General features: G+C 41.0%; 1 protein-coding gene across 5 annotated transcripts in view; it reads right to left on the bottom strand.

The window, feature by feature from the left end:
• Window positions 1–22,408, bottom strand: part of PLAG1 (PLAG1 zinc finger) — a 34,449-nt gene extending 12,041 nt beyond the window's left edge. For all 5 annotated transcript variants that reach the window (XM_056854282.1, XM_056854285.1, XM_056854287.1 and 2 more), the window contains exon 1: window positions 22,207–22,408. The gene's annotated coding sequence lies outside the window, so the exon portion shown is untranslated. The remainder of the gene's footprint in view (window positions 1–22,206) is intronic.
• Window positions 22,409–23,316: the final 908 nt, after the last annotated feature.

Genomic DNA, 23,316 nt, shown 5'->3' with positions numbered 1-23,316 from the left:
GGGGAAATTGTTGCATGTTGTCTTATGTTGTACATTCCCCACTCACAATTTTACTCCTTATTCCTGGATACAGTAGAAGAAGAAGAGTTGGTTTTTATATGCCGACTTTCTCTACCACTTAAGGGAGACTCAAACCACCTTACAATCACCTTCCCTTCCCCTCCCCACAACAGACACCCTGTGAGGTAGGTGAAGCTGAGAGAATGTGACTTGCCCAAGGTCACCCAGCTGGCTTCGTGTGTAGGAGTGGGGAAACACATCCAGTTCACCAGATTAGCCTCCGCCACTCATGTTCTCCAGATCAGACTCCACCGCTCCAACTGCTTTTAACCACTACACCATGCTATGGATGCTCTTTCCCCCACATTTTAAAAAGTCCTTGGGCATGGAACCCCAAAGTATCAAAGGAAAAATACTTCTGTAATCTTGCCAGGATGCTTAGCTTCAAAGTGGTCTGAAGTCTTAAGGCATCCTGAACTGGAAGGGAGAATATTAGAATGTGTATCCTTTGACACTAAAATCCCAGCCCTGATGCTGTTTGGAGCTCAATAAAGCTAGTCCCCATACCAACCCCCAGTTTTACATGCCCTCCCTTCAATCTGATCCTGGACATGCATTGACTCCTGAAGGGCAATAAGAATGCTGAATTCTTCTTTTGGAGTTTGAGGACAACTTGGTGTTTTTTTTTTTTTAAGTATTGCCTATAAACTATTATTTTTCCACATACATGGGAAAAATAATAACAACAGCCGTACCTTGTCTATAGGTCGCCTCATTTCACTTTCTTGCTAATAGGCATGGAGCTATCAAGTTTGCTTTTAGGAGGAATAATTCAATTAGTGTTGGGTTCTACAATATTCTTGCTCACCTTTAGGAAGGAGATACCATTCCCTAGCAAGAAATGATATAATATATTACTGCAGCAAGAATAAGTCATGTTTCCACATTAACTTAATGGGAAAAAATGAACATGTCATCATGTTGAAACTGATCATATTAGGGGGCAGGAAGAAAGATTAAAATAATGAATGAGATTTTATTTAATAAGCCTCAGACATTAATTACATGAACACTTATATGTTCAATATATTGTCACACATGATCGTTATGAACATTTCAACAGCAAATTAAACACACATGCAAATCTCCTGCAAAAATACACCACTGCGCCAATACAGGAGTATGAGGAGGATTTGAAGGGTTTATTCTGTGTCTGTTCCCTAAAGATGGCTGAGCACCACGCAGGTGTCAATGTTGCTGTGCTGTAGTGGAAACAAGAAGAATGACTGAGGTAGAATGCCTCAGTAGACCACAGCTGACTGGCCAACAGCTGCCCATTTAAAACATTTTATACAATTATTTACCAGGCTGAAGAAGTGTTTGCACTAGGCTGCCTGCTTGGGCTAAAGGCAGCTGAATAGGAAACAGAATAGGATATGGGCATGTAAAAAGAAAATTTTGAGGAGATGACAGTAAATTTGGTATTGCTACACAAGAGAGAAGGAACAGCCTTCCTTTTCAACAGTGGCCAGTCACTGGGAGCTCTCAACTAGAAGGGCGATGGCTTTCCCCTGTAGTTTGTCTCAGCACCTGGTACTTGGAGGCATATCATCTCTGATCATGGAGCTTCTATTTAGCTATCAGGATGATAAAAGTAGCTTATGTGGGCTGAGTTGGGATGCAGCAGACAGGAGGAGCTGAGAGGCTTGTTAGGGTTGGCAGAATTTGTAGCACCTCCAAGTTTTAGAAGCACTGTTGCCCTGCTCATAAATAAAGCTATATCTATATCTATCTATCTACACACACGTATACATATTAAAGAAAAATTTATGACTGGGTAAGCCCTGCCTCTTCACCAGCCACAGAACCAGGGAACAAATTAAGAAGAGAACCACAGAGCAACTTTGTAGCCACACAGCCACAAGAGAAGGTATGGGGCAAATGGAATCTTCCCCTGGCCCAGGTGATGAAATCTTACCATATACACTAAGGCTAAATATAGAAACCTGTAGTACTGGAACATGACAGGCCTAGCACCACCTGAAGTCCCAGGTTCAAACCCTGGACATGATCACCCATCAGTGACATGCTATCAGCACACAGGGGGCCAGGGAAATGCAGTCAAAACTAGTGGGGATGGGCCACTTATAAAACTAGCTTTTCTCCATCCCCTTCCATCTAGCCCCCTCCTGTGTTCATTAGGATGTGATAATCTCTTCTTGTTGCTTATTATCCCACTCGTCCCTCTTCATATCAAGAAGGCTAATCACACCAGCAGTGATCAGGATGATTGTGATGTCCAGTTGCAGGACACCGGAATATCTTCTAGGTTTCCCTTCTAGCAAGAATTTTTCATCCTCAAGAAAGCAAAGGTAAGTAATAAGGAGAGGTGGGGAGGGGGCTCAGGGAGGCATACATAGTTCATCGTAACAACCTTGTGAGATTGTTTAGGCTAAGAGAAAGTGACTGTCACAAAGCCTCCCAGTGAGCTTCATGGCAGAGCAGGGGATTTGAACCCAGGTTTCCTTAGTCACAGTCTAACACTCTAACCACTATACAACACTAGTTCTCTAAGGAACCTTATCTGCCAATCATCATTAGCACACAGATTCAGCTGTAAAACAGTCCAAACTTTTATTAAACAGTATTATGAATGGAATTCTGTAAGAAAGACATATTAAAAGGGTTGCCAGTCTACTTGTTTTGGCAGTGCTCCTGTGCTTTGAAAACTGTTTGACAAACAAGAGGACAAGAAGCAGAGCTTTCATTATTGCTGCATATTAGGACTGGCTTTACTGGACACCTGCCCATAAAGCAGCATGCAAGGGTACAGGAACCCTGCAACGACAAGAAAGGTGGCAACCCTGCAGAGGAACACCTGGATGCACAATGGTAACTGCAACTGCTGGTCTTGTTGTAAGCCTTGCTCATGTTCTGCATTGCACTGGAAGTGGGAAAATCCTTGCCTCTGCACCAGTTGGAAGGTTGCCTGCGAACAGTCAAGGGAGACACAGGGACAGTAATAAGTAACAGCAAGCAGCTGCAAGAAAGAGCATCTAGGCTCAGACCCTCAACTGATAGTAATGATCAAATGAATGAGAAAGCGGTACTACCAAAGCACTCTTCCAGCTCTCATACCTCATCTCCCTCTTCCCTTGGAGGTTCCCTCACTTTCATATGTAGCCTGAAATAATACTTACTTCTCCCCTGGAGGGAATAGCAATGGAATTCTGCCTGCAATTTATGATTCTCCATGTGGCCAGGCTGTAATCCTGCAAGAAAAAAACAAAAGTGTCATGAGGATTTGGCTAGTAGCAACAATGGTTGGAGTGAATGGTGCTCACCCACAAAGGTGGCTGTGCTCACTGTGGTCTTTACCAACGGCTGATAGAAGCTTACCTGTATATGGTGTTTCTTGGGCTACAGTCCCCTCCCTTTTTTATACAGAACATACTTACTTTGTGCCCCTGTGTGGGAGACACTGCTAGCAGCTGCTGAAGAAGGGCTGTTAAGCCAATCATGAGTTAACTCATGCTGCAGGGGAGATATGGGAGACATTGGCTGAAGTAAAACTTGGAGACATTAAATTGTTTTTCCTGTTTATTTGTGTGGTAAAACTATGTTTACCTGTATTGCCCTGCATCCCAAGTTGGAACAGAAATTTCTGTTGGCTTGTGTCCTGAACTGCAATACCTGTAACGGTTCTGAGAAGACAGGTGTTAATAAGGTCTTCCTATATTTGTATTATACTGTTTTTATTTCATTGTCCTCTAGTTTTGTAATCAAGTTTTACTGCATTATTTGTTGTCTATATTATATGTGCCATTCTTGCATTTTTTTCTAATTCTGTAATTCTCTTGAGTGTCAACGAGAAAGGTGAATGAGGCAAATAATAACAGTAACTAGCCTTGCCTGTTTCAGCAAAGCAAGAAGCTGAACTTGACACAAGAACAAATCTTCATGTTTGTTTTTTGAAGCAGAACATAACCAACTGAAACATGAACCAGAATAAGCCCCTCTCCCATCAAGTTCCCAGTTCAGAGTAAAGGTGTGGGGGAAAAAATCTCCTCTGCTGACATATTCACTGGCTCCCCTAGAACCAGAATAAGCACATGAACTAATGCCATTATCTGGGAGGATTTATACATACATTTGGGGATGTCTGCTTGAGCTTCCTGGACTCTGCCTTCTTCGAGGACTGGACTTGGGAAGCATCAGGCAGGAATTGGACTGGAGGCCTGCTTCCTCTTTTAGAGAAAACCACTGGAGAAGACTGTGACCAGCCTTTTGGGAGAGGACACTATTGCTGTGCACTGCAGATTACTTCTTCCATGCTGCAGTGCTCAGCCAAACTCTGTGGGTGGGTGTGAAAGCAAGCTGCCTCTGACATGAACTGAAACGTTTTCAACCTTTATACAAAAATGTTACGTACTGTGAGACTCAGAAAATATCTAGGTGTGAACTGGTTACAGTGGCATGGGTTTCTTTCTTGGTGCCATCAATTCAAGGAAGCATCAAACAGGCATTCTGATATTTAAAATTCATACTGTCGCCAATGAGGGAATTTTGGAGGATGTTTTGTTAGTGTGAATAAACAGAAACTTCAGAATACTGTAACACTGAATGCAAAACTATGCAAGTCAACCCTATACAAAAGGCCTACATCAAGGTCAGTTTAAGGTTTATTGTTTCCCTAGATTTATTAATATTATATAGCATTTTATTATGTTGAGAAGTTAATTAATCATAGCAACAGTAATGGAACCCCTTCTTTTCTCACTTATTTAAAATCATGCGGTTGCTCCTTTGAACGTACATGTCTCTGCACAACTAAAGAGTGGTCTGGGAAAACACTGCCTAGCTGCACAATTTATCAGCTATGCCGCCTCTTCAGAGTATTGCTCAAGGGGACTTATAATTAAATCACATCAAAATATCTAAAAACATGCCGTTAAAAGCAAGCAGCATAAAAACTATCCATAAAACAGAAGCAGACCATTAAAAAGCCAATAAGATAGAACTCTTAATTAAAAGCCTAGGTAAAAAGATTAGTTTTGGCCCAGGGTCTCAAAAGAAAGTAAAGCAGGTGCCAGGCAAGCCTCAAGGGCATTCCAAAGGTGAGATGCCACCACAGAAAATGCCCCGTGTCTAGTTGGCCACTTGCTTGACAGAAAGCAGGCCTTGAGAGGCAGATCTTAACTGGTGGCTAGAATAGTATTGGGAGGAGTCAGTCCTTCAGGTACCCTGGGCCCTAAACCCTTTAGGGTCTTAAAGGTAAGAACTAGCACTTTGAATTGTGCCCAGAAACAGGTGGATAACCAGTGTCAGCATAGGGGTGATATGATACCTGTAACATACTCCTGAAAATATCCTGGTTTCGGAACCATTTTCAAAGGTAGCCTCATACAGAGTGCATTACAGTAATGTTTTTGGATGAGATCAGAGCATGGATCACTATGGCCAGAACATGTTTTTCAAGGAATGGCCATAGCTGGTGAATCAGCCAGACCTGATAAGAAGTGCTACAGTAGTACCCCAAGCAACAAACCTGCTCTGGATGAGGCTGACTCTGCATTCCCCAAGCAGCTTGAACACCAGCACCTCAGTCTTGTCTGGACTGATATTCAATTTACTGGCCCTCATCCATCTCATTACCATCTCCCGGCACCTATTTATTTAAAACATTTTATGCTCCCTTTCCATCCAATCAGGGCCCACAAGGCAGCAAACATTTAAAAAAATTAAAAAATTAAAATGCAATTAAAATCAATTAAAAACATAAACAAACAACATTAGAAAGAGGGCCAAAAACCACTGTTGGGGGCATGCCAGACAAAACAATACAGAATACTGGATAGTCCCGACTCCCCTACTAGCTTTCTACCTTTATAACGGGTTTCTGTGTTTAAAGGAATTTTAGGATTGAAACAGGGTGCTTGCATAAATTTGTGCAGAATTTCTGTAGCTAGGAGAAAAATGTGATACACTGCCTTCCTTGCTGACATGGTACATCTGTGTCCTTTTTGGGGGGGGGACTCTAATTTTGGTGGTACTCTCCTATACCCTCTCTCTGAACTCCCAAGCTCATCTCTCCCTTCTTAGTGTCTTGCACCAATTCAAAGAGCAACTTCCCTGTTAGAAGTTCCTGTCCAAAAGCTCTGAATGGAAGTCCTCAGGAAATCTGTATGCCTTCTTACAGAGTCTAAGAGGTGGGCATGTCCAAAAGTGGGAACTGAAGGACCCTCAGCTTACAGTATTGGAGCCAACGATAGCCAGCCTTGTGAACTCAGTCCTGACCCATCCAGGATTTGTGTGTGTGTGTTCGGATTGTTGACATGTTAACATGTTGTTAACATAGCGTGGAAAATTCTGTAACCCACTTTGGATCCCTGGAGAGTGGGGCGGGGATCATCGTAAATAAATAAATAAATGCCTAAACCGACATTTTATTTATTTAGCAATAAAAAGCTGCAGGGGCAGCCTTTTAGAAGATATTGCCACGTGAGGACTGCTGGAAAGCTATGGTACTCACACTATATATTTTCAAAGAAAAAGCACCCTAAACTTGTCTTGCTCCCCAAAAAACCACCCCAGCAGCTTCTTGCCAGTGAGTAGCAAGATTCAGACTTGTATTTCCTTCACTCACTCCTTCACTTCACCCTTTAGTCACCACTCATGCAGGAGAGAAGGCTGAACCCAATACCTAATCGCTGCCATCCATCAAAACCCATCAATTCTAATTTAAGCAAGCATCTTCTAACCATCAGTGCTGCTTTAAGCAGCATCTTTTGTTATTGGGCTACAGAAAAGCCTAGAGAAAAAGTCATTATGAATTTCTGAAGAAGATTCTTGCAACAAAATAATAAAATTGAGGGTGTTTTATAGCTGTTCCATTTCATGGTATTACCAATGGCTAGCATTAATGCTATTTGAAGTAAAAACTGAAATCAGTTCCTGGTTCCTAGTTCTTCATTTGATTAAAAGGTACAGATTACCCCATCTTATTTTAGGTGGTTGCTGGGACAGATCCCAAGCCACAACTGAAGCAATAAAGCAGCCTACCATTATTATAATAAAGGGTCTAGTATCTAAGGACAGTCTTCTGAAAGTTCTGCTTTACAAAGCCAGTTTCCAACTGTTTAAAGATATGAAAAGCAAAAGCCACATTATTACAACTAATATGGGAATTTCATAATAGGTGAAGTTTTTAAAAATCCAGGAATTCACAGGACTGTGCTTGATATGAAGTGTTGAAACTGTTTCTTGGTTTCAAAAAAGACAAACAGAGACAGCCCGATAATTGTCACAAACATTATTTTGAATTTAACACTCTAATGTCCACATTTGGAGCATTATTTGAGTGCCCAAACCACTAAACGTTACAGCAAGGTATATTATTGATAGTGAAGTCACAACTTCCTTTAGCAATTAAAAAAAACTTTTTTAAAAAAAAGCTTAGAAATTCAAGCTAACAGCATTTAAGCTTTCAGTATTATACAAAAATATTCCCATGTGCAGAAAACAGAATACTGTGATTGTTTTCTCTACTTGGAAATATAAAGGGCGTCCTTAACAGATGGGCGCTTCCTCCCATTAGGACAGGAGACAAGAGATACACAACTTCATTTGACTGCTGGCAAGAAGCACTCTCGTCCGCATCAGCAGTTCAGATACTTCCAGAGAAGAATCAACTAGCCAACAAAAGGACTTTATAGAAAAACTTTAAAGGAAGGGTGAGGTCAGAATCTGTATAACACATTACAAAGATTTAAGCATGTGTCCATGTTGCTTACTTGGAAACACCTTCAACTGTGGCTTTTGTGTGCAAGATTTGGACAGCTCTGAACACTTGTGCTGAAACTTTCTTTCCTTGAGAATCATATTAAATGTGAATAAATTCCCAGAAACATTTACTTAATGATGGATAGCAAGTCTATTCTTAACCTGATGTTGTCTTTATGAAAAGTATGCCGATAAGGTTCCTCAATTCTGAACCCTCCTAGCAGGGGCAATGCTCTGAGGAAGAGAACCCTCAGGGTCAGAAATTGTGGAGGTACCTCATGTAGAGGCTTTAATGGATGCTGAGTTAGAGCCTGAAGAACAAGCTGTCTTCATAAATGAAAGCAATGAACCATAAGAGGCTTCACTATGATGCCATAACCACTTGCAAAAACCACTTGATCCAAGTATGCCTGGAACAGTGATACTTTCCACAGACATAATCAAGATTGTTGTCTAGCTGATACGTACCCTTGCCATAACATCATCCATAAGTATGCACGCATGGAGGTGATGGACAGTACACTGGAATTGTAGGAAAGTTGGATGAGTTACCCACAGCTCTAGCCAGCTGATACTTTGTTTACTCTCTAATTGATCCCAGCAGTCCTGAGTGTATACATACTTGCAGTGTGCTCTCCAGCCTAAAAAACTGGCCATAATAAAACATTACGCCCCGATCCAAAAATTTTTTCCCTTGAACAGGTGAGTATATGAGGTTAGAGGAGGTCTGTAACCATAGGTGGTTTTTTGTTTGCTATGTCATACTGACAGAGTCCACTGCAATGCTCTTGCCTATGGTACAGGATCCATGCAAGAAATCAAACCTTGTAGTGGTGTGCAGAATATCAGGTTTGTGGTCTTGGAGTATCATACCAGAGAGACAGTCCTCCTCAGTTTCTCCTTCCTTTCTGGAGGTAGAAGGAACTAGACTGGCCCAAGATACTGAATCTATTATAACAGTGTTAAGAAACTTTTCTTCTGATTTATTAAGCATCCATGGTCCTTCAATCATTGATGTCTTTGTCTTGTTCCTGAAAAGTGATCTCATGAGGAGGTCATCCAGGTGAAGGTGTACGGGAGTGCCCTATGTCCTAGGAATGGTTACCAATGCAAGTACCACTTTGGTAGATATTGTAAGCGTGGAAACTAAACTGAATAGTAAAGCTTAGAACTGGTAACCTGTTCTGGAACAGGAACGGGAAGTCTCCAGTGTGACTGAATTATCACAACATGGAGACAGATCAGGACACTGGACATATCCAAGAAAAGTTCCTTCTGTGTGAGACTGAGGGTGATATCCTGATATGTTTGAGTACTTCCTCCCATACTTCCTGGAGGCTGGAAGTAATTTATCCATTCATCTAAATCTGGGCATTTCCTTTCCATTTTGCTGCATATACCACTCTTGCCACTGTCACCATATAGTTAAATAGTTAATTGTTTTTGAAATATTGCTTGGTAAAATATTTATTAACATAATTTCTGAGTATCACAAACTTAATTTTTTTAATCTTTTGCATTTCGTCATGTATCATTATTCAATATTTCCTTGCTTTCTTACATGTCCATCACATACGATAAAATGTTGCATCTGTAGTATCACATTTCCAACATTTCCTATTACAGTCTTTGTTGGCTTTTGCTATATCTTTAGGTGTGATGTACCATCTAAAAACATTTTATACTAGTTTTCTCTTCATATTTGACATTCAGTAAACTTTATTTCTTTAATCCAAAGATTCTCCCATTTACTCATGTGTATACTTTCTCCAAAGTTTTGAATCCGTTTTATCATACAATCCTTAACTTCCTGTTTCGGTATCGTATTGTAATAACAGTCTGTCGTAAATCTCCTGTAATTAATTGTTCAAAAGTTGTCTTCTTTCTTAAATATCCATTTCTTTTTTATTCGTTCTCTCCATTTTGCAGCCATTTGATGACATAACAACAACGAGATGTTTCCTTCTTCAATTGTTTCCCAAGTTTTAATATTCCCTAGTTTATCCATCATGTTCTCATAAGTTAAATAGCCCATTTACAGCAGTGTGTTACTATCAGTATAAGCATCTCCTGGAGATGTTGATGGTGAAATTGAGGGACTTATTCTATTTCTTCATTGAAACCATATTCTTAGCAAATCATCTCCCACAACTTGTCTTCCATCTTGCATATGTATTGTTCTTAATAACTTCTTATTCCATGCATAGCCACGTATTCCTTCTTTGGCATCCATTACTTCCAAATACTTTACTCCTCAAGAAGAAAGATGTAACCAGATAAGATAAGCCCAGTATTTAAGCCACAGATTATGGTGGCTCTAGAAGCATACTTCATTGAATCCAAACGAGCAATCACCATAAAAGTAAATGCTTGTTCTAGCCTATGAATACAGCTCCTCTACTTTCCACTGAACCACCATTCAGCAACTTGTACACCAATATCATTTAGGCTTGGGACATGAGGGCTGAAATGACAACAAGTGTTGCTTCTGCAGTGCAAGTTTACTTTTGGGATCCATTTTCTCCCTCAATGAACCTTCTCCATCTTTCAGGACTACTGCTCCTGATACCAGTGCCACTACTAGGTGAATCTGCAGAGTTTTCATGCTTTCCCAAAAAGAGGGTATAACGTTTTTGAATGGTCAATGTTAAACATGTGGGCAAAGGTAAGGACCATTCTACCTTGAAAAACACCTGGAACACAAAAAAATGACCTGCTAGTTTACTTTTAGGAAAAAACCTCTTTGGCACATGTGGGAGTTTTGAGAGCCTTAGACGGAGTATCATCCTCAGATGGATCAGAGAGTTCTAAACATTTTCATTGCCTTAACAATGGAAGCCTTTCTAAAGAAAAAAAGGCATCCATAGTGCACACAAAGTGTTGCTCTTCAGTTATTTCTACTTCGTCCTTATCTGTAAATAATTTTCAGGCCTCCAAATCAATGAAAATAATCCCATCTAAGTTTGTATACATGGGTGATAGTAGACTGGGCTTTCATAGACTGTGATATTTTCCTTGCTGCTTTAGCTGGCCAGGATGGTTTTGCTGCTCCCTGCTGGCCTTGACTGGAAACTCTGGCCAAGACAAATTTTGCACTTAAAAAAGGAACACTGAGATTCATTGGCTTCTTTGGAGGGAGGGGGGAGATATGGAAGGGCTGTGCCTTAGTACTTACTCTTCCTAGAGTTATGTTGCCTGTTCTAGTAGCATTGTAGCAACCAGCTCTTGCACTACAGTTCTTCCACCATATCCTGAAGACAAACTGGACCAAGCTACATGAGACTGGCTGTACTACTGTGTTTTTTTGTGTCCAAATCAGGTAAGTGCAATGAAGGGTTTCACCCTCAAAATCTGAGGCCGGCAGCAAATATTGTTGCTCTGGAACTTGTCCAACATGAACTTGGTTCCTAGCAGTATGATACTTTATCAACTGAAGAATAAAGTATCAGCCCTCTCTAGTATCCCTTCTGATAATTGAAGCTCTACCATCATCTTTGCTGAAGTGGCTGGCCTTTGTAATTCCAATGGAAGAATAGCAATGTCCCCCCCTCCCTCGCAAGCTCAGAAGAACTATAGTGCACCCTACATCAAAGGCACGAATGTATATCTACTAGCTTGGCATTCAGCACAGAAATGCCATGAGAGAAGGCCTTTAAAAATCAGGGCCTGGAATATCTTTTTCTATTCCATCCCCTTTTTATTTTGTAACGCCTAGCCTGAGGAAGAGTTCTGGTGAACTTAAAAGCTTGTGTGTCACTGTAACTGGTCCTAATAAAGATTTTATTATGGACTGTGGTTTGTTTTTTGGATTCCGATTTTGGCCCAGTATGGCTACAAAGTACTTTTGAGAACCCTATTGGAATGGCTTCAGTGAAAACCCAACAGGGCAATGAGCTATGCCAAGCAGCTAGTCTGCATGGTTCCTTTTTTTTTTCAAATCCACTGCTTTCTTACCTCTATCACCAGCGTACACTGCTGTGACATTTGCAGTAGCTTTAACTGCTGAACCGAGCCATTTCCACAGGAATTATTTGCTCTAGGGTTGATGTTGTTGGAAAGCAGGCTTGTTTTTTTCCTGCTCCCCCACAGCACCCTGGTACATTTGTGACCTCCTGAGGCTTCCCCCCAATCTTTCTCAAACCTGCTTTGTTCCAAAGGTTTTTCTGAGTCTTTCCCCATTTGCCAACCATTTTCCCCACAGCAGCTATTTCTCCCCCACCAATTTTTTTTTCAAATAAGCAACTGAATATCATAGTGATATAAAATTATGACAATATGTGTAACAGGTTCTCTGAATTCCCAGCTTTCATAAAAAAAAAGTTTCTAGCACCTTTTGTTGTAGAGATATAAGGGGGAAAGCATAATTCTGCAATGAAGGGCTAGAGACTTTTTTTTAGATGAAAGCTGGGAATTCAGCTGGAAAACCTGATTAAAAATATAGTTATAACAATATTAAATTGCCAATTAAAAAGGCCTGGTGCTGCATGTGGAGGAATTGACACTGCTAGGGGGCTGGGGAAGAGAAACAGTTAGATTTTATATGCTGACTTTCTCTACCACTTAAGGAAGAATCAAACTGGCTTACAATCACCTTCCCCTCCCCACAACAGATACCCTATGAGGTAGATGGGGCTGAGAGAGCTCTAAGAGAGCTGTGACCAGCCCAAGATCACCCAGCTGGCTTCATGTGTAGGAGTGGGGAAACCAACCCAGTTCACCAGATTAGAGTCCGCCGCTCTTAACCACCACACCATGCTGGCTCCTAAATAGCCAGGAGTAGCATTAATTGTCAGGTAAAATTCTGCAAATATTAAAAGAAGATGAGACATCTCCCATCAGGAAATACTTTCTGTTAAAGATGTATTTAACCTAGAGATGGAAAGCCAGCTGTCAGGAGCTTCCCAGATGACAGAGACTGTTCTTCAGTGGTGCCACTATAAGAAGTCCAGTGCTGACCTGTACAGTTTTTGCATACTTAAAAATCAAGACATAGAACAACTTTTAGAATTTGCTACTACCGGAAAGCTTCAGATGTACATTTTTTGCTTATTCATATTCAAGCAGCAGAAGAGGAAGAGCTGTTCTAAAAGCTTAAGCATCTGCTCACCAATTGGCACATACTCATTTGTGGATTATATTAATCCTGGCCTTTATTTTAGCAGCTGTTTTATCAGGTACCAACAGTATGTTAGTCTGCAATGTAAATCAGCTCATAGGATGTTGAAACTACTCTCTTTTTATGGATTATTAAAGAAGGTTCCATATACCCAAATATCCTTGTCAATTTGTATTATCCTAAATTGGTATTAAAAAGTAATAGGGCTAATATCAAGTCTTGTGGAATGTAATCGGCCATGATTCTGACTCTATAGCTATCATTTTCAGTAGATATATTAGAAGAGGGCCAATCTCATCCATGTATATTCTGTTTATGTGAAACAAGGTGGTGATTAGGTAGGAATTAATGCTGGCTTCTGACTGCAGAACTGCAATTTACTGCATATTAAAACGGTTGTACCAGAACAGCCGTCCGATATTTATACACTGTGCAGAACTCATATAACACCCCCCATACGTGTGAGACTACTGTTAGAGAATACTGTACTTAATCAAGTCTAGATGTTCCTGTATGCAGTGCCACACAAACAGAAATATCACTATGGAAATACCTTGAGTTTTCAGTGAAAAAAGGCTGTATTCAAATAGGCATGCTTGCCATCATTTATATCCAATATGAAAGCTCTCTCTTCTTGACTCCGTCGACACTTTAGTAAACTCCTGATGTGATTACTGCAATATATTCTCTGTGGGGCTACCATTTATAGTAACTTGGAAACTTCAGCTTATACAAAATGTGGCTTGGGTAGAGTCCTATGCATACATAACACGAGTTTTACAACAGTTGCATTGGCTGCTTATCTTTTCTATATTTAACTTAGGTGCTTACCTTAACTTTTAAAGCTCTTCATGACCTACGTCCCACCTACTTGAAGATCCACCTGTACCTACATAACCCTGCTCACCAAATTAGGTTTATCCAGTATCTCATTTGCCTCCTTTTCTCCCACACAGTGAACCTATACCTGCCTTAACTTCCTACCCCCCTCCATAACCTGCCCCATTAGAAGGATTTGATTTTCATACATTTCTGAAAAAGTGAGTGGTAACTCACATATTGAAATAAATATTGTTAGTTTTAAAGGTGCCTCTGGACTTCTGTTTTATTTTGCTCCAATACATCCTGTCAGAGATATTCTCCTTTCAGAAGCACATGTGGCCCCCATAAGATCTACAGCCTTCTCGGTGGCAGCACCTACCCTTTGGAAGGATGGTGCATTGGGTACCATTACTGGTAAGGCTTTAGAAGCTATGCAACACCTTTGGAAATTAAATATTATTATTAAGTTCTATTGTTGATGAAATCCTACCATCAGCTATGGTAGTTTTATTTTTCTGAGGTCTACTGATTTGTTGCAGCTGGGTTTCAAGGCTAGATATGGTTGGAGGTTGATTCTGGGAGTTGAGTTATACCTATTTGATTGTGGTTGTCTGTTTTTTTATTTTATTGGTTTATATTATTGCACTTTTACTGTTTTTTGGAAGCTGCTTCTTTAGAGGCAGTAGGGGCAAATACATTTTTAAAATAAACAAAATGAAAAATTACTAGCCACATGGCGATTACAGAAAGCCTTCACAGGCTTTCTGTGACTAAAGTATAACTTTAAGATAAGTCAGAGCCAAACACACCAATACTTGCATTCCAGGCAGGAACAACAATTACCGTGATCTGAATATTAGTTAGTACTAATTTAATTTCTCACACATAACAATTCAGACAGCACTGTTTTGCACACTGTTTGCCTATTTAATGCTACCAAACACATCTGTAGCATGAAGGGGTGTAGGCTTTATAAGACAAACCACATGTAAATCCTTGTATAAAGGTTTTCTAAGAAGTGCTGATATTAAAAAGCTGAAATTCAGAGTAGTGCCTGGATTCATGAGATGCAAGCAGGTTACTTCCACTAGAATGGAAAAGGTTGTATGTATACTTGACTGGTTACTCGTTTATCTAACACCTGGACTGATATGAAATTACAACATATGTCTACAAGCGTATCAGACATGTTTAAGCTCTTAGAAGGGATGCAATGGTTTTCAGATTCCTTTAATTTCTTGCTGAGGTATGTGTTTTACAGGGCTTGGATATAAGCATTGTATAAGTAATGGGTATCGACTTATTAAGTGAATACTAAACTATTCTCCTTTTTGCCTGACACAATTTCCATACCTGTTGAAGGACAGCTGTGATTCATATGTCTGATAAAATCAGGTGTTTCAAAAATGTTTGATAATTCAGTACCCCGTGCACAGAAATGTTTGATTATTCAGTGCCTGTGCACAATGTTAATACTGTTCTAGATAAAAGAATACAGTTTTGTCAGAATTTGAAAAACTAAAGCATAAATTAATAATTTGGACATAACATCTTGCATAATAATGAACTTTTTGTAAGTGGTGATTTCCATTCTGTTGGCTGTTTTCCAAGGGCCTGATGGAATAAGACTCCTAAGCATCCTTGAAGTGCTACTGGACTCCTGTTTTGTTTTAGATCCTCTGTGTATATCTCACTAGAAGGCGATACACTGTGCCTTATTGAAAACATTTCCTTATTATACTCATTGTTTAATCTGCACCTTATTGGCTCTGCCTTTTGTATTTTTTTAAAATCTTAAGCAAACTATAGATCCTGAAAACAAAAATTCTAAGAAGAGAGCTGAACTCACTTCAGTAAGAAGTGGCAGATATTCACTTCCCCTATAGGTGAAATAAGACCCAAAAAAGGGCAGGGGGAAGAAGACCTAAACAGAGCAAAGCAAGAAGTAATAACTAAAGAGTATCATGTATTAGAACACAATTAACTCTGCAAAAACTACATCATTTATTCAGAATTCAATAAATATGAACAGAACCATACTCTGGGGATACCTCAAAACATACACCCTCTATATTTGAAGCCCCATATAATACAAATATTACCTTTAATTTTTTTTGTAAATTTATATAGCATAAACATGGGAGGTTATAACAATATCAAAACAAGAGAAGCAAAAGCAACAGGTGAGAATTATGATGATAAAGCAATTCTGTTGCCCACTCTGAGAATTAGAAATAGGGCAAGTGATAAAAATTGCAGTGTCCTTTAACATTAAAGGCTGCATTAACTACTGTTAAATTTCTTCGCTGTAATTACAAGAACAGATTCACTTAGCAATTTTCTTTTTAAACTGACCAAAGCAAGTTCATAAGTTATTTGTCTGAATAAAACAGATCCAACTAAGCGAGCATTTTCTACAAGCAAGCCATGCCAGAGTTGTTCACAGTTTCTTAGAGTCCCCTAGAGGACAGCAATTAAACTTGTGTTAGTTGCACAGTCTTCCAACAAGAAATCAACGTTAACCATATCTGTTTGACTGACAAAAAAGCTTAGCCTTTGAGCGTTTCAAATTGTTTTGTTCATATTTATCTTAACGTTTCTTTCAAGCTGTAGCTAAGCTCTCATGCACAGGCAAGTAATGCTCATGTGTTAAGTACTATAATGAAACTATGGTTTAATTAGCCTGTATCCATCCCTTTCAAATTATGGCTTCAATCTAAAAATGGAGGGGGCATTCTATATTTTAGCACAATAAAATTACATAAAATAACTAGTTTTATCCAAAAGGGCATACTTTAGTAACAAATAGTACAGTATGTAGACATACTGTAGTCAAATTCTCCAAACCCTGAAGTATACGTTCCTATTAAACACTTTCAAATCTGATTTCAAGAGATATTCTCCACTAAGTGACACATCTGGTGATACACCTAATTTTCCTTAAACTATGTTTCTTAATTATCCTTCACTGTTTCCTGCTTCTCAGCCTCAACTTCACAATTTATTAATTTTGAATTACCATTCTGAGAATTCTCAGAAAACATTCATTTTATAAACAGATATAAAGTAATGGTGCTGATTCACAGATTCTTCTCTTCTCTCGGATTATGCTAGGTATATCTATCCTCAGTAACATCTTTATGTCTGGACTTGTCAGTAGAATTGTACAGCTGACAGAAGGTGCATATATACATGCAGCATAATGCATATACATTATTTATCAAAGTTCAGAACATATAGTTTTAAAAATGTGAATTCATTTAAATTTGTTTTAAGAGACACAGCCTTCTGTATTTACACAAAATTCATCTCTATTTAATTAGCTTACAATACCCTCAACAACAATTCTACGGTAATTTTTAGAGAACAGAGGCAATAAAGACTAACAACTCTATTGATAAAAGGAACCCATGAGCACACAATTTTAGATTAGTATGAAATTTCACAAGTTATGTTAACTATACCGTACATTAGAAAAACTGACAGGATGAGGATGGATAGATAAAACTGAAGATTCTTATCAATTATGTGTAGGAGCAAACAAATCCCACATTGTACCTACGATTGCAGTTGCCTAGTAGTTGTATTGCTACACAGTGATAGCCACACAACATCTCAAACAACAGTTATGTTTTTAAAAACAAAATAGTTTCTGGTGCTCACCAGACAACAAAATTACAGACACATGAGAAAACAGCACTTGTCTCTCAAATGAGACATGTTCTATCTATAAAGCTACACCATTTATAAATCAAGCACTAGACCTTAATTGCATGTTTTCTTCTAAATACAGATATTCTGTTACACAGATATTTTATCTGCTTAGTGCGGCAGTCTTCAATCATTTGTTAGATTTCAAACATGCATTTTTATGTCAGATCAGCACAAAATATACACTGCTGTCATATTTGAATGATTTTAAATATTTTTTTTGTAATTGGTTAAATCTAGTCAACAACATATTAAACCCATCTATCAAATACAACAAATTTGCACATGTGCTTTCAGAAGCATATTGTTATATCTTCAGATCTTGCTTTATTACAGTTCACCTCAGGAAAGCTTTGAGTACTATGACCAGAAAACCTAGGCTTTTTACAAAAAAAGCAATTTATTTGAGAATTCTCTCAGAAAAACATTCAAGTCTCAAAATAAAGATAAAGATGTATTATACATTCCAAGGTACCCTTCTAACACTATAGTGCAAGACCAATTTAGAACATGAATCAAGCAGATGAATTTAAGTCAATGCATTAAAGACTTTAAGACAGCCACTTCAAGCATCAATGCTAACATAGTAACATTGTGGAGTTGTAAGGACACCATTTTGACAAAAAATATTTACTGGTAAGATTACTATTAATTAAGTTCTACACACACCAAACGTAAGCTTTAAATAAAGGTGAAAGATGTTAAAGCTATACAGGTTTTGTTTAGTTAAACTAGTTTAACATCTTACAGTAATTCAATAAGACTGAAACAAAGTTTTTGCTTGTCAGTTGTGGATTTTGTCATTAATGGAACTTATCTAGAATCTATATAAGTTTCTAGAACATTGTTAGGAGCAATTTTAAAAAGCTATACAAATTCACAATAGCTTGGATCACTGAATGCTCTCAGAGATCGTCTTTACTAACAGTCCGAAATTAACTTGGTAGATTAGAAAGTGTTCAAGCTATTATCAACAACATTTTAAATATATAAAACAAAACCTTCTTTGTTGATTACAACAGTTATTAGTTCATCACCTCTTAATACAGTAAACCACTAAGATTTTTAAAGCGATTCCATACATGCAGAACTATCATAAAAGAGTGAGAATGTAATCTAGTATACCCTTTTCAGGAAAATGCACTCCCTCTTAAGATATATTTACCATGATATTCACGAGACACAACTGATATAATACTGGATCCTCAAGTACAAGTAATGCAGCTATACAGGTCTTCAAAATGGCTTTAAACTGCTTCCTATAAAAGGCCACTGGACTTAATGTGATACTCTGAGGGATTCAGCAATTTATGCCACACATATTGTACTGTGTTTAGAAATTTTGTGTCACAATCTCTGTACTGTATCAGATGAATTTAGAATAGGAATAGAAGACTATAGGTTTGATTCCAATTTACAATCCTGAATGAAGTATCTTTAACTGGTTGATGAAAATTACATCTCTACAAGCACTAGTTATTCAAGTAAAATACTTAAAACATATGGCACATATTAGCCATTTCTAAGTTTCTGTTAGCTTTCAGGTTGTCATCATTTAAGTTAAAGTATAAAAAAGCCTTATGATGAAGGTGAAGAAGACTTTAGCAAAAAAATTGCATATAATTCTATTGTATTAATAGAAAACCTCTCTCCTAATGAAATGATATGAGTTAAAAAAGCAAGTCACTGGAAAACTTGATGTTTTCTTGCAAAACTCAGAAGCTTCAATAGCATTCTACACAACTATACAACTCATTTCTAAGGAAGGTGCAGGTAAACATATGATCACAATGTAGTAAGGATGCAGTCCTATCCAACCTTGAAATGTAAGTCCCACTAGTCTCTGTGGAATTTACAGAATCAGGCTGCAAGCACACTGGATTTTTTGGTACATAAAACAAAAAGTAAGTACAGCTGATGATGTTCCTCTCAAAATACAGTCCATCCTTCAAACTACCTGCTATTTGAGACTGATTTAGATTTCAATCTAGGTGCTGACTTTAAAACAAATGACTTTAATTAAAATGTAATTGTGCATGAGGAGCATGAGATCCGATAGCATTCTTAAAGTAGCACAATACTCTCTAGAAACATTTCAACAAACATGTAGACCAAGAATAAATAGACAGTTTTATGTCACAACACAAGCTATAATGGATATCTTTCAGAAGTTGACCGCAAAACAAAACAACCTGGTGCCAATCAACAAACATAAGACACATATCTATAGCAAGTATGCTTTCATTCTAAATCATATTTTACCAAAGCCAAATCAAGGGATGTTGTAACTATGCATGGCTGCCCAGATATTTAAATACTCCAAGACTGGCAGACTAAAGACAAACTGCTTACTATGTTGTACTCAGACCTTTTATTTTAAAATTCCCAGGTTTAAAATAGTTATCAGTTAAAATGCAAATCTATAGGATTGAAGACATTCAAACAGAAACTATGCACTTACCCATGCTTCCAAACTTCTCAAAATTATACTACAGGAGCTACAAATTGCTTTATGAAATTCAGAACTAACAGGACAATAGTAAAGTTTAATATTAGATAGCACGTGGCTACTTTCATTTCTGCTCACACCTCCTTCCTATCAATTTCTAGACATAACACTTTAATTAAAACTCAAAGAACACAAACTCCAAAAGAGTTTTGAAACACACTGCCCCAATAGAAAAGAAATCTTGAATTCAAACATATTTAATATCTCAGGCAAAGGGGGAAAGCCCAATGACTATTTACATTTAGCAGCCCCACTGGTTTTAAACAACACCATTTAGTGTGGCAACTGACTTGCCTTCATCTTCACACTTTTATAAATCCAAGACCATTGGTTTGATTTAGCTAGAGATTCTGCATAGGTGATGCTAGCCAGAAGAAAAGAGGAGCTGTCTCTTTAAACTACCCTGCTCTGTCGCTGATTCCACGTGGAAACCAGCATCAGAAGCACTTTCTTACCAACTTCAATGTGATGCAAGACAAGGCATCATTTTTATAAATAAAACGAGAACACTTGAGACCACATTACTCATAGAAGTCAAACAAGTGAAATAACCACTCCAGGGAAAGTCACCAGTTCTAGGGGAGAACTGGTGACCTCATGACAATGCACTTAAAAAAATATCTATGGCACGTTACTTCAAGCCCATGCTATTCTAAAGAATGCACTTCAGAGTCAGAAAACAGAAATAACCTTGGGATCTATAGGCAGCGAAAAGTACTTCATAAACCGGAAGACTTACTCTTTTGCTTTACACATCCGAATTAGAACCCGGGGGAAAGCAATACCTAGGTATTACATTTCCCGCCACCTCCCCCTTCTTCCATCTGCCCACCCCCCCTCCACACACACACAAACAAAAGACATGAAAGTAAAGTTCAAAGCGGCAAACGCAGCATTCATCTTCTTTGCAATTGCTCCACGTTGCCCCAAAGTTGTGTAGCCCGTGCATTCCCACCTCCCGCCACCATTCAAGGGAGAAAAGGGTTTTTTCACGTTCTCGCATTGTCGGGAGCGAGCTGCAAAAGGGCTTTTGCCTTGCCAAAGCAGTCATCAACAACAAAAATAGGCATCAATATTAACTCCTTGGTCTCTGGGAGACCCAAAACCCGACCCAAGGGGACGCGGGGCCGAGCCCGACCTCCTAGGGAAAAACTGGGGGGGCGGATTTGATTTGGGGCAATTTTGCGGATTTTTGGGGCTATTTTTTATTTTGTTACATGCCTCAGTTCTCCCTCCATTTTGGTTGTTTATGATACTGACAACAAGCTGTCCCTGCTCTCTCTCTCTCCGGATCTCTCCTGCTTTCGGTTAACGAACCTCCCCCCGCCCGCCCGCCCCACGGCAACGCAGCCCACCCTCCGACCCCGCTCGCCTTCACGTCCCAAAACCCACACACGGCGAGCAGAGAAAGGCTCGCGAGCCGGCGGGAGCCAGAAAAGCAGGCGATTTCGTTTCTTTACGGGGTGGGGGAAGAAAGGGGAGCGAGAGAGAGAGAGAAGAAGAAGGGGAAAACTTTTGTCCAATAAAAAAGAGCGAGCAGGGCGCTGCGTGCCCCCAAAGCGACTCCAGATCCCCCCATAAGCGTTCGCCCACGGGGTCCCCGGCGCCCACCCCGGAGGGTGCCACCCCCCGGCACGTTTCTGGGCAAAATGCGGCCGGTTTGGCGCTTCGGGTGAATTTATATTAATTTTCTCTCGCTTTTTGGGGCGCCGCAAGCTCTAATGTCTTCCGCTCCCTTCTGGCTGCTACCGCCGCTGTCACTAGACTCACAGAGCACAGGCGCTGAGGGGAGGGAAGGGGGGGGGAGAGAGAGACACACACACAGGGAGAGTGGAAGGTGGGAAGGGGGCAAAACACAAAAAGGGGGGGCTTTTCGCAAAGTTACCCCCGAGCCTTCCCGTCCGCTCCACGAGGGGGAAGTGGGCGAGAGAAGACCCTCTCCGCGCAGCCCTCTCAAGAAGGAGGAGGAGGAGGGGGGGTGGAGAAGAGAGGGAGAGAGAAGAGAGGGAAAAACTCCAGCCCAAGAGCTGAGGGAAAGTGCGCCTTATTTTTAGGGCGCCTCTCCCCCTTCGCTTTTGGGGACCCCCCACGAGAAGAGGCGGGAGGGAGGGAGATGGAGCCGCGCAAACTTTTTTTCCCCCTCGCCGCCGCGCCGCTCTTTTCAGTCCCCCCCTCCTCCTCCTCCCCCCCCCTCCAGCATTTAAATAACCCTAATATTTCCCTGCTGAACCCCGGCGCCTGACCCCCAAACCCACGGCAGACTCACCGCGGGAGCCTCAGCATCCCCTCAGCGCCCTCTTCCCGCCTTTTACAGGGTTCTCCGATTTTTCTGCAATTTTTTCCCCATATTTCGGGCTGGACGCGGCGGGCCTGGAAATTGTTTGCTTTCCCCTCTTTCCAGCAGCCATTGTAGTGTATGCGCTGCGGTGCAGCTCAGCCTGCCGCACACGCCGCGCCCACACGGCCAGCCGCCCACACGCGCCGCGGGTTGGACACCTCCCCCTGTCACTCAGCGCCCAGGCCTCGCCCAGGCGGCGGCGCCTCCGGCCCTGGCGGCCGCTCCGGTTGGTCGGAGGAGGCGCCGCTCGAGGGAGGCGGGGGAGGGCCCCGGCGCGGATAGGCCGGCGCCGCGCACCCTCGCGGCTGTCACTCCGAGCGCTCGGGCGGGACCGATTGGGCGCGGGCCCTGTCCGTTTCTGTCAGGTTGCGGGGCCTATAGCCGGGGTAGGCTGCGCCGCTTATAAGGCAGCTGCCCAAGCCGTTGACGTCTTTCGAATTGGAAACGGGTAGCGAGTCCGTTGGTTTCGCGGTCGTTGAGGTGAGTGTCGCCTCCCGGGAAGTCGCGCCCGGGAGCTGTTCGGCTCGCGCGGAGCCGTTGTGGCGCCGGTCCCACAGCTTAGCTAGGGTCGTTGTTAGCGATGTCCCTTAAGCGGCGACAGTTAACACGGGTGCTTTCCCCCTCCCCCTCTCCCTTCGAATGAACAGCTCCTTCGGGCACAAGGCGGGGTCGGGAAGGCGCTTAGCCTCGGTCTCGAGAGAGGCCCAAGAGCGGAGGGGAGGTCGAAGGGGCAGCGCTTAGGCCTCTTCTGGGGTTAGGCGGGTTGGCAGTCGTCGTGGGCCTGTGAGGCGCCGGCAGGCGGTCAAGTGGCTGTTCTCCTGGAATTCAGTCCGGACTTCCTCCTCCTCCTCCTCCTCTTGCCCTTCCCGGCTGGGCGCCCCTCGCTGAGGCTTTGCAAGCGTGGGGAGCCCTGGCCTCTGGAGTGCGAGGAGGAACTCGGGTGGCCTGCCGGAGAAGACGATACCGAGCGAGACACGGATCAAGGGTCTGACTCGCCGCGAGGCGGCTTTCCCTGCGTGTTGGGGACTCGGGGGGCAT

This window comes from Euleptes europaea, chromosome 8 (assembly GCF_029931775.1).
Source record: "Euleptes europaea isolate rEulEur1 chromosome 8, rEulEur1.hap1, whole genome shotgun sequence".
Classification (NCBI taxonomy): Eukaryota; Metazoa; Chordata; class Lepidosauria; order Squamata; family Sphaerodactylidae; genus Euleptes; species Euleptes europaea.
The sequence above is the reverse complement of the archived record's forward strand: the minus strand, read 5'-3'. Positions and strand labels throughout refer to the sequence as shown.